Source organism: Phasianus colchicus, chromosome 24 (assembly GCF_987193195.1).
Source record: "Phasianus colchicus chromosome 24, bPhaCol1.hap1.1, whole genome shotgun sequence".
In the NCBI taxonomy this organism is placed as follows: Eukaryota; Metazoa; Chordata; class Aves; order Galliformes; family Phasianidae; genus Phasianus; species Phasianus colchicus.
Window position 1 is genome coordinate 977,355 of NC_143459.1, and position 12,574 is coordinate 989,928.

General features: G+C 45.6%; 1 protein-coding gene across 2 annotated transcripts in view; it reads right to left on the bottom strand.

Moving 5' to 3' along the window:
- Window positions 1-12,574, bottom strand: part of ARID1A (AT-rich interaction domain 1A) — a 57,928-nt gene that overhangs the window by 20,169 nt on the left and 25,185 nt on the right. The gene's annotated exons all lie outside the window — the stretch shown is intronic.

Below are 12,574 nucleotides of genomic sequence, written 5' to 3' on the forward strand. Positions count from 1 at the left end.
TCACAGCAAAGCAACAGTGCCAAAAATCACTTGGCAAGTCTCGAAAATGGGGATACTCCCAAGTATACTCCAAACACAACTGCACTGGCTGCTTGATACTAAACTGAGTAGCATTAGCTACTCAGGGTCAGCCTGGGGTATGTGAGCAAGGAACGGTCCACAAAAGAGTAAGACAAACAGTCTGTTGTGACACATTTGAACACTACACTGCTAAGTTACAGCTCCTCCAGCAACTAGAGATTCAGAACATCACAGTAGGTTAAGAAATGGCAGACCAAAACTTACTAGGCCCTTGCCCACACTTTGCAAGTCTTTCAGAATAACCAACCGTAGCTCAGAAGTGCTCTGAATTGAGCCCTGAAAGGCATTTTAGATCAGATTCCTCTCAACAGAATCCAGTTGATCAGCACAAACAGAACCGACCTCACTGAAAAAACCATGCAGAAAGACTGAGCACACTGACAAATCACTGGGACGCCCTGGTCTCATTTACACTTTCTGGACGATTCCTTGTTTAGCAGTGGTTCTGGGAACACTCCTAACTCCCTGCAACACACAAGGACCTCAGACAAGATACTGCAAACGTATCAGTCTTCACAAGCAAGAGCTTTGACCACACCTTAGAAAGCGGAAAACTGGGGTTACACTTGTTGAACAGAGAGCGACATTCAGAAGGACAGAGGGGTGTCCTGGGGATCAGCTGCACTGCTTTCAGTTGTCTGCTGCAATTGGGCAATCTTGTCTATTTTACAGTAGAACTGGTTAACAGTTTCTAAGAAATGTTGGAAAATGCTACATTTGAGATGGAAATGCCAGTCACTCAATGGGAGAACTTTGTGCATAGAATGTTCTTCCTCCCCTTCCATCACGGCGTCTGATTGAGAGAGAATTCCCTTTATGGCAGTCTCAGGGGTACATTTGCTTATTTATGATGTATTACCTCTCTGAAAGCTAACAAACACCACCTACTTTGTTTTATTTCAATGAAAGCTAAAAAAAAAAAAAAAAAAAAATTACAGAAAAAGCCTAAGAATAGTGCCTATGAGATTCTGCACTTTTCACTATCTTCCTAACCTAGCACCAGAGGCACTGCTCACTTCTGCAGCTATATGGCTTTTTACCTGGACAGCTTCAAGAAACTGAGGAAGCTATCTCAAATGGCAGTAGAGGGATTTTTTGCATTAAGAGGCATCATCCAACACAGTCAAGAGCAGAACATTCTTCTCCTGTCTGCAATCCCTACCTAAGAGTGAGATTACTCAGCCTGAACTTCAGCCACTGGTGTAAGGTGCACATCTTGGTTGCTCCCTGGTCAGTGAGGGATCAGAACATCCAGAAGCCAATTCAGTCCAATCTAAAATTGGTTTTAGCAACCACTGATATTTCCTTTACTTAAAGGCACTTTTAGGCTAAATTATCAAAGGTATACAAACACTCTTCATCATCACTGAGATGGAACCGGAGGCCAAAACACTGCAGCTTTCAAATCCACAGCACTTCAGAGCAGTTAAATCTTCAGATCAGAGGGGCAGAGTCTACAGCTACCTAAGTGAGAGATTTGCAGGCTCAGAGGAAAAGCACACCACAATGAAAACCTGAGTTGGCATACAAGTACAAAAGAACAGATACGGGGAGCTATGCAAGGTGAAGCATGGAGCTTTCCTTCCATTATCAGGAGTTGGGTGACACACTTCTGCCAGAGAAGGAGGAGTTTGCCTGCAGGACCAGAGGAGGTGACTTCCCCATGCTATGAGTGATGTTCACACATGACCTGGGCAGAATAAGAAGATGCACTTTGGCAAAGCCAGGCATGACAATATCTGCAATGCATAAAATGAAGCAATGGGAAAAACTGGTGGAATACTAACTCCTGAGCAACCAGATAGCAATCTTCAAAGCTGATGTCTTCAACCTTGCCTACACATCAAAGCTTAACCTAAAGACTGCAAATCATATAAAAACATTCCGTTTTAATTAAGTGGGTTAATACAGGGATGATTTAGACATGCAAGCAAAGGCCTCTATCTACATTGCTGGCATTCCATCCTGAACCTTGCATGCACAAAAGGCTGGCCTTCCAGCTGTACGGATTTGGGTCAGATGCTCAGATCATTAGTTGATATTGAAATTATATGTAAACTTTTCTTGGATGTTAGGACACATGTGAATGGAAAGAAAGCAGTATCTTACCCTACAGTATCTTTACCCTACAGGCTCGGGGAGGAATGGCTGGAAAGCTTCCTGATGGAAAGGGATCTTGGTGTACTGATGGACAGTTGGCTGAATATGAGCCAGCAGTGTGCCCGGGCAGCCAAGAAGGCCAGTGGCATCCTGGCTTGGATCAGGAATGGTGTGCTGAGCAGGACTAGGGAAGTCATCCTGCCCCTGTACTCGGCACTGGTGAGGCCTCACCTCGAGTGCTGTGTTCAGTTTTGGGCACCTCAGTACAGAAAAGGCATGGAGGTGCTGGAGAAGGTCCAAAGAAGGGCGACAAGGCTTGAGAAGGGCTTGGAGAATATGGCCTATGAGGAGAGACTGAAGGAACTGGGGCTGTTCAGTCTGGGGAAAAGGGAGGCTGAGGGGAGACCTTACTGCTCTCTTCCAGTATCTGAGAGCTGCTTACAGTGAGAGCGGGGTTGGTCTCTTCTCACTGGTACAGGATGAGGGGAAATGGCCTCAAGTTGCACCAGGGTAAGTTTAGGTTGGATATCAGGAAACTCTTCTTTACAGAAAGGGTTGTTAAGCACTGGAATAGGCTGCCCAGGGAGGTGGTTGAGTCAGCATCCCTGGATGCATTTAAAAACTGTTTGGATGTGGTGCTCAGGGACATGATTTAGTGGAGGGTTGTTAGGGTATTGTGGTCTGGTCGTGGTTGGACTTGATGATCTTTAAGGTTCTTCCCAACCTGAGCAATTCTATGATTCTTACAAAATACTAACTCATTAAAGTGAATTTCTGCTTTTGAGATGTTTAAATTTTATGAATTGCAATAATACAGCCATTTTCCAGCAAAGCAGTGCTCTATCAGCACAGCAGCATCTTCTGAGAAACTCAGTACTGCTGAATAACACTTAGAAGTGCAATTCCTACACGTAGAAGGAGAGAAGCAAAGACTTATGTGCAAGCAGCTCAGCAGTTGGAGCTGTTTTCCACCTACCAAGTCACTTTCTCAGGATGCCAAACATCAAGGCACCAAATGGTTTTCTAACTAAACCTAAAGACACCCTCCAGCTCTGATATCTCATTTACTCAAGTACACCACAAACTAGGGGCAAAAGAAATCTCTCAGTCTCCCTGCAGACCACTCTAAGACATAACTAAGGACAGTCAGAGCACAAAAACCTTAGAAAGGGAAAACCTCGTTGAAATAATGCAGACCTGCTGCTGTCAGTGTGTTCTGGATCGAGCCAAAAGAGGAGAGGGTCAGCAAGGTTTTCTTTGCCTCCCTAAGAGCATCAGGAAGGAACCTGAAAGACACTGCACCATGAAGAGGGCTCTCCTCTCCCCTCCTACTGCAAGCGCAGCCAATGGAGCCCAGACAGGAGGTGAAGCTCAGCAGCATTAACTGCCAACTTGAAGGAAACGTCAGGGGCTGGAGAATTTCCTCACGTGTTTCCAATGTGGTTTTTATGCATTTTATTGCTCATCTGCCATGCAGATCAAGAACGCTGGAGGGATTCCAACCCTTTCACACACAATCTCACACTCCAAGCTGGCTGAAGCCCCAAAGCCTGAGTTTCTTCACTTGAAATACTGCCCAGTGTTATTTTGGGATGTGACCTGATAGCGGAAGCCCACAGGGACCCTGAGACGATAACAGTTCCAGCTGCGATTGGCTGCCCATTTCTCCCCGATGCCAGCATGCCTTTGTCAGCGCTGCTGACAAACAGGGACTCAGCAGCTCACACCTTCTTCTCACACCACAACAAAACCATGCCTGAAATCACGCAATCTGGTACCCAAAGGAGGGGGCAGGGAGTTCAGCTATCTCTGGGAGACGGCTGCAAGTCCTGGCACAGCCAGCTCAAGGGAGCTGCTTAGGTGATGCTGGAAACAGCAAGATTTCTTTTACATGAAAGGGGGAACCACCACTGCACTATCTGATACGAACTCATTTGTTAAACAAACATAAAGATGAAACAATGAGAAATACTTATGATCAAGGTAAACAAAACCCCTTAGGAGGACAGATTCAAGGCTCCCCAGCCCATCCCTCCAAACTGTTAGAGGAGGAAGACTGACCAGAAAGCAAACTGATCTTCCCACTGACGGCTGTGAGCCTCCTACAGCGCTCCCCCACAACCTCCAGCAAGTGCATATGAAAGCGTGGGGGAAGAGGGAAGGAGTGCAGGCAGACTGACACAACTGTAGGCACTGTCAGATCACTAGATAGCACTCAAGGAAATCACGAGCTGGTGACAAGCATGTGGTGGAGCTTATAAAATCTGTAAAACCAGTTGCTTCCTCGAAGATGCTTACAAGCAAGACCAGAGAACAATGGCCAAATTTATTCCCCAGTCCTTTCTGAAAGAGGAAAAGCTTATTGGCTTGTGACTAATTGAAATACCTACTTTCTGTTACAATTTCATTCTCTCTACAGTTTAGTTTCCACTCATGCAACATGTGTCAATGCTTAAAATGCCTGTCCTCTCCTTCCCCTTTACTTCCATACCCAAAATACCTCAATCTTTTCTATCCCAAAAATGACACAGCTGACTGGCAAGTCAGAGTCTCCCTGCTATTTTGGGGAAAACTGACAGCCTTTTTTCCCCCTTTTAGAGTACAGACAAATTAATTGTGCGTCTTATGCCCCACAGAGCACTGGATGTCTGGGAGGCCATGCTGTGCTCCATCAACAGCAGACTTGGAGGTCTGCTCCACATTCTTCAGGTGCACAGGAGAAAAAGGGTAGAGACCAAAAAATACACATCTTTAAGCTGTCAGTCTATCCATTATTGATTTGAGTTCATAAATGTGCACAAACTACATATACACTTACCCTCTTTCCGAAACTGCTCAAGACAACTAAGGATTAATTGAATAGATTCAAAATGGAGCAACACGACTTTCACACAATCCTTGACCACACGCAGCTTTCCTCCACTGCCACGTACATCTCAGCTCTTACTCCTGAGCTGCTGAAGGGCTTGCTTTCAGTGTAAAATACAAATATGACTTTCACCTGGCATAAAAAATGGAGGATACCCAGAAAGATGAGCGCTGCTGTTGTGTGAGCTGCAGTGTACTTCTGCGATTTATGAAAGCTATTCCAGCTTGGGGCATTGCCTCTTCTATTCCCTGCAAGCAGGATGAGACCAGCAACAAGAAGGAACACAGAGTTCTAATTCTACACTGAAATTGCTGGCTTTGGCCCCACACCTTTTTCTTAGAAGTTCACATTCTGACCTGAGCAGTCAGAGGGTTCTCAGGTTCTGCGTCAAGCTGCTGTGGAGAAAAGCTAAGTTCCCAGTTACAAAACTGAGCATACATAAAAACATTATGGTTCTATTACACGCCACTTCCCTGTCCAAGGAGGCCTTAAATAAATGAAAAGAGTTAGACTTTCGCTACTGCAGGAAAAATCAACAGCCCGGTAAAACAAGGAACAGGAGGGTAACACTACTAAGGCTTCAGCCTTTGCTTAATTCAGTCCATTTTCCCTTTCCTTATGAAGAGTTTAAGCTCCTCTCCAGTGTCTTTGCTAACAATAACAAACCTAAGATGGGGACTAGAACATGCAGGAGACACTGGTGCAGTTTCCTTGCTCAAGAAAGAAGTCAAAAAGCTCCTTCTTCCAGGCTGCCTTTAGAAAAACTGGTAGAAGCTGCTGGCTCTAGCTGCACTGCAGGAAAAAGCGTTTGCAAAGGAGGCTGTCAGGAGGAGGGGCTCAGCGTCACACAAAAAATTTTACCCTGATCACAAAAATAAGCTGCTGTTCTAATCCACCTCAGCACACTTAGGTGAGTCGGGCCACTTGGCAGAAAGCAGGTCCAAAACTAAAAAGGGAGGAAGACAGACAAAGTGCTGCTGGCTTCGCTTCATTCCTGCAATGGGAGACCTGCAGAACGGCAGCACTGCTACGGCAGCAGCCATTGATTTTTCAGAGGTCAATACTCCACTCCCACAGATCTGCTCAGCAGGAGCTTTAATCACATCGAGTGCTCCTACTCCGGGCCTGCTCTCCTTCTCTTCCCCCTCCAAATAAAATTTCTATAAAGGGGAGAGAAAGGGAGAAAGGAAGAAAGGAAGGGGACTTCCCTCCTCCTCCAAACGCTGAACAGATTAACAAATTTCATATTCTCTCTCTTTGGAGAAGAGAGATTCAAAGCTGTAGCTGCAGCACAAAGTACAGAAGAACATGATTCATCCACAGAACAAGATGTCGCTGAAGGGAAAACCCACTGCAGGGAAGCCAGGGAGCACTGGGTGCTGAGCTCCTCTGCGAGACCCTGGGAAACACAGCAGAAAGCTCTGCTCCCACTTAACCCATGGAAAGCTGCTCAGCTTCTAGAATTACTCCCAGGTTTCTTGCTACAACAAATACTGAAAGCAACAGTGATAAAAGCAGAATTTTGGCTTGGCAGAGCCATGTCACTTTGGCTCTCACAGGGGCTGGCCAGACCACCCAGCAGCAGCATGAGTAGACGGTGAATCTTAAAGATTCAACAGTAACTTCAACCCTGAACTGGCTGCAGGGAAGAGACGTGCATGACCACAGGCACAGTGAGCAGCAGCATCATAGCTGTATCAGACGATGTCCTCGGCAACACCAATTTTTTGGGGAGGGTGCTAGGGATGGAAAGGGCAGCAAGAACTACCAGTTGGCCACATCAGGCACAAGGGCTACCCAACACCAGCCCCTGGGAAGGAAAGAGCAAGTGGGAAACCTGCATGGCTCTCAAATGACAGACCACAACCTGGTTATTTGCAGAGCCTTTGTTTTTCTTCCAGGGGCTCAGATGGCATCTTCTGCTTCAAACTGAAGACAAAGCCCAGAGCATATAACAAGCTTAATTGTCTAAGAGGCAGCAGCTACCCTCTGACTGCAGCCATAAGGATATTCCAACGCCACAGCAGCACTCACACTGGAAGGCAATTTCCAGACTCTGACAACTTCAATTTAAACTCCAAAGCATTCACCAGCATCTCTGCATACAATGCCACCACTGCCATCATGCCAACCACAGGAGTTTGGGTGGGCAAAGAAGGCAGCAGAAGCAGGAGTTTGGCTGCTGTATCTGTGGGGAGACAGTGAGAGAGTGGTTCCAAGGGCCATGGCCGACCTCCTGACCCAGGGAGCAGGGCAGAGCCAAAGAAAGTGCCTTCATGGGCTGCAGCACCCCCCCAGGGACCTCTGACCTAGGCAGGACAGGGGAACTGAAGGCAAATTGCAGAAGAAATTAGGAAATTCTGCTTAGAGCAGCAGACGTGCAAGGGAGGAGGTCAGCACAGTCCTGATAATCCGCACTGTGCCACTCACTGATGCACACTCACCACCATCAAAGGGCCAGGGGTTGCCAGAGCAGTCAATTCCTAGAGATGGCATCTCCTGTCAGTTCAGCAAATTTTGCTTTCTTTTCCTCAGTCAGACTTGATTTGAAACCACAATAAAACCATTACACAACACCTCTTCTGATTACCATGCAGGCCTTGCTTGAAATCTCAGCACCAACCTCACAATCAGGAGAACAATGGCATGAGCAGCAGCACTGCCACTGCCGCAGCAGAGGGGCAGGCACAGGCATGGGCCCATGCCATGCTTCCACACGGAAGCAGTTTTCTCCACTGCATTTGTGATTGTGTACATCTTCAAGACAAGTCAATCCCAAATGCCAAGATGACATTAGCAGGAAAATGAATCCTGTGAATTTCAGGCTCAGGTACAGCAGTGCTCACATGAAACACAGTGCTATCAGCAGAAGTTAAATGCCTTCACTTATCCCTGCAGCCACTCCTCATAGTGCACAAAGTCGGCTCAGCACAGCCTGTCTCTCCCTGCATGGTTTGGGACTTCCAGTGTGGTTCTGTTGCAATGCCAGGGCAGAGGGATGCGACTGCTGCACCCAGTGGCAGGCAGACTGAGGCTCCCCATTCTTTTTAAGGGGTTTCCAATAACACCAACTCAGCAACAAAAATGAAGAAAAAGCCTGGTTTCCCTACCCTACAAGAAGCACGCTGAAAGTGTGTTTGAAAGCAGAGGCTCATCTTGCAAGGTACCTGCTGCAGCAGTGATAGTGCAACACATGTGCTACATTTCCAGGCTGCAGCACCACAGGGGATGTGTGTGATTGAGAGCATGGACTATTCTTCAGGATCCAACATCAGAACTGCTCATCCTACAACAATTTCCTGATTAACGCCCCCACCATCACTCCAGCTAGGCCAGAGCCTGCCTGTACTAGGAACACAGGGTGCCCAAATCCCAAGTTAGCTGTGGCCGCCATCCTGCCCTCCACGAGACCACCACTCTGCAGTTCAGCCTGCAACCAAAATTGCTCCTAAGAAATCAAAAGGCTCTGGGGTAGGGGAATCTGCACGAGGCTCACAGGCAGGAAGCAGAGCTGAGCTGCTGACAACAAGAATAGAAACAGGAAACGAGCCCGGCATTGAGCACAGCGCAATCTGCTGCCAGCTCCTGTGAAGCTGAGCCGCCCCAGCAGCGCCATGGGGTTCCTGCAGGGACCCCTCCCTGAAGGCAGAGCACTCAGGGCAGCCTGGAGCTGGCCCAGTTGCTGCACACAGGCAAGGAGCTCCTCCAAGGTGCTTGGGTGAGTTTGGCTCAGACCCAGAGGAGCTGAGAGCAGCTGCCAATGGACAAAGAGCAGAGCGGCCCTGAGAGGGGCTCGCCTGCAGCGGCTGGATGATCGTGGCACCCAGCACTCCCCACACCTGTAAAGGCTGTGGGCAAAATTAGTTTTTAAAGAAGCAAGGCCTTCTTAAGAAAGGACATAATAATGATTGCCAAAATCACACGAACCAAAAAAGCCTAGAGAAGCCCTGGTCAGGACAAAAAACATTTGAACTCCACAGATCTCTGTAACTTGGGATAGAAACCTTCCTACCAGCAGGAACTGGAACGTACCAATCCTATAAACACTGGTGCTTCAGGTCCTGCGCTCCTTGGAGCAAGCCCCCAAGTGCCCCATGTGTCCACTGATGCCCAGCCACCAGGGCCTGTAGCTATCACTAATCCCTCTCCTGGGGCAAGGACTACAACCCTAACATAAGCAGGAAGACCCAGAGGCGAAAAGAAAGTGACTGAAGCCACCAAGAGATTCAACTACAAAAGTTTCTTCTCCCCTTCCCCAAAAGAAATTGCCAAAAGGAATGTTTTCAGAAAAATTCCTGAAGCCCTGCCACCCATAACAGCCCCGAGGTAGTTTCTCATTGTATGCTGCCATGATTATTTCCAGGTCAGGGGATGCAGCTGACAGAGCCTGACTTTATCCTACTTCAGGTACCCACAGAGTGAGAGCTGAAATGACCTCCTTGTGAGACCCACAAATCTCTGCTACCCCTGCCAACGTCTCCGCATTCAGAAATTACTTCAGAGGAAGAAATCAAACAAAAAATATCCTACAACTGTGATACCTTTCCTCTCCCCACAAAATCTAATACTGTCAAATCCACTCTACAAAGATCCAAGACCAGAGTGCACATGCATGAGTTAAACACAGATCAGGAATTTGTTTGCAGTCGGTTGAATTCCTTCCTCCCATCAACAAGACACATTTCAGTCCTGAAGCCAGTGATGAACAAAGCTGAAATGCAGCTAACTGAGCAACAGTTCCCCAGTGGTAAAAAATACTGAGATAGAAATGATTCCCACTTCATAACAAGATGGAAGTGAAACATTCAGGAAAGGAATAGGGATTCTCCCTCAAACTACACAGTATGTCAACCAAACAAACTAAAGACATCCACGTTCTACCCCGCATCTACTTCAGAGACACCAGAAACTTGCACTCGATGGCCCATAAGACAAAGACCAAGGCAACATAACAGACCTGCTGCTTGTTCCATAACAAGATACAAAATTACTCTGAACAGCCCCAAAATTTCAGAGATTTTTGCAGCAGAACTGACTTCAACTCCAACCCAAATTGACGTCCCAGCACCCTGTTGGTTTCCTTTGCCCATGTTGCCAGAGTACCTTCCAAGTCTAAGCAGATGGTAATTAATAGCTGGAAATATTTGACTTCCACTTACTCAATATCCAAGTTGCAAAGGTAGAGGCTCCAAATAAACTGAATACAACTTGCCAAGAAGAATTCTTTGCTGAAAAGACAAGACTGAGGAACCTCTTGGGAGAATAAGACTTACATTGTGGATTACTATTCCTCTATTACGCTCAGACACAAACGACTACACTTCACTTCTCCCATACACAATAGGAATCTAAGTTTAGCTGAACTGCAATCCTGGCAAGAAATTCCCGAGGGAAACAGCAAATTCTTCAGAGAAATTCTTCATCCTGACTGCTGTAGGAAAAGAGTACCAGCCAGGACACTCTTGCAGATGCATTACTCTCTAAAAGGCATCACTGATTTCAAGCTAGCAGCAGTCTTTTCCCCCAACACAGCAAGTATAACCTTCAGAAAGAGAACAACAAACCCAGAAATATTTAGGCTAGGACAGAAAGACAAGGTATTTTGCTACTTAAAGATGTTCAGGCAAATCACTAGAGAGATCAGTAGTTTGACTCTTCAGCTGTTCAAATGAAAATCATCAAGAAGTTTTAGTTAGTGACACAAAACTCATTGGAAGGAAGAGTATCTTGAAGACCACCATGCAGGGAGACCAATGTGAGATTTCTCATTGTTAGGCAGGTCCTAAGAAAGCCAGCAACATCTGACAGCAGTTCAACAACTTGACAATGTCACCAAACCAACACTTCCATGTCTAGGACATCATGAAATGACTATGTCAGCCAAAGATATATTCCTGCCTTTGTTGCTTGAAATTTCAGCATTAATACTGATATATAATATTAAATGGGTGACAGCCACAGACTTGTAAAGGCACTTGTTACGTAAATTTAACACTTCACAAATACACACCTAAAAGCAGCAACCTCTTTTTCCTAGTGATCTGTGTTTAATTAAAGATGATGCACCATATGATTTGCCCAGATTCCAAGATACCCAGTGAGCGGTTCTCCACAATGCCCACTGAGGCTTGGAATAGGACTTAACTCCACAAAAAATTAAAAACCCACAAACTATGATGCTGTAAGTCATACAGAATGGCAAAACAGGAGTCTAAGAATCTGCCCAAGTAGGATAAAAAATTCTAAAACAGACAGAATGAGTAGTATGTAAGGAAGATAAAATAAATTGCTAACACCCTTCCACGTAGCTCCTCTGCTTCTAAGCATCTCTAGGCCAAGAGACATCCTGCAAGACATCCGTCACTGAAACCAAGAGCTGGTTTCTGTGCACCTCAGAGGTCCTCTTTAAGCTATTCCACAGCACCACTATCCAATGGATTCTCAGTTTACAGATGGGAGAGCTGGTCCTGCCCTATAAGATCCTAACTGGAGGACAAAGAACTGTGAAACACACACAGGTACACATATACACACACATACATATGTACCACTTAATGTTTTTTGCTTACTGAAGAAGATAAAGCCCAGAAGCACGTGAGGGTTGGGTAAGCTGAACACTACTTCATTTCTTAAATGCTCATGATTTGGTGATAAAGATATGAAAACATTGTGACTGTAAAGTGTCTTTAATACAGAAAATAAACTTGATAGATGGCAGATACTAAAAGCTGGAGCGAATTTTCATGCCTTGGATTTCTCTTCAGAAAATCTGAGTATCTGTTTAGAAATTCATTAGCATTAAAAACTTTTAAACTGGGTAAGTTCCCTCACAGCAGAGATGGTATCTTTTCTTAAACTGCTTTGGAAAAAGGAAAGCTTGAAAGGGGCCAAACACATTATACCACAGGGTATAAAACAGACTCCCACTGGATGCTGAGGAGCCACTTCTGCTAAGCAGAGCAGCTAATTCCTATAATCCGAGTCAGAGGGTGCTGACTGGTAGGATTCATGAAGGCTCTACCAACAATGCTACTGAACAGGACTTCCATCCTTTCAGAACTAGAGCAATTTCTTCAACTACTTCAGTGGCTTCACTTTTCCTACATCCTTTGCCAGAAGATGGGTCACATGGAAGAACTTGTGGAGAGGTAGAGTGGAAAGAAACGTGCTATTTAAAAGGTCCAAAATTTAAGGGGGGAAAAAAAAAAAAAGTGGTAGTCTCATTAGGTGGTCAGAACTGGAATCACTTTGTATTCTGGGTACAATTTGTACCCACAATCCAAAGGAATTATTTCAAGGGGCTCACAAAGCTGTTCTCACTGCTGAGTACAAAAATAACTTTGGTATATACACAGCTCAGTCTCCTTTGACCAATGCAGTAGAAAATAGACTTAGCCAGTGGCTAAATAAATTTAAAAAAACAAAGCAAACAAAAAAAAAAAACCCTCACCCACTTCCTACTGGTTAGAAGTGAAAGTAACCAGAAAAATCAGAATCCAGCATCTCAATGCTGTTCTTCCAAGT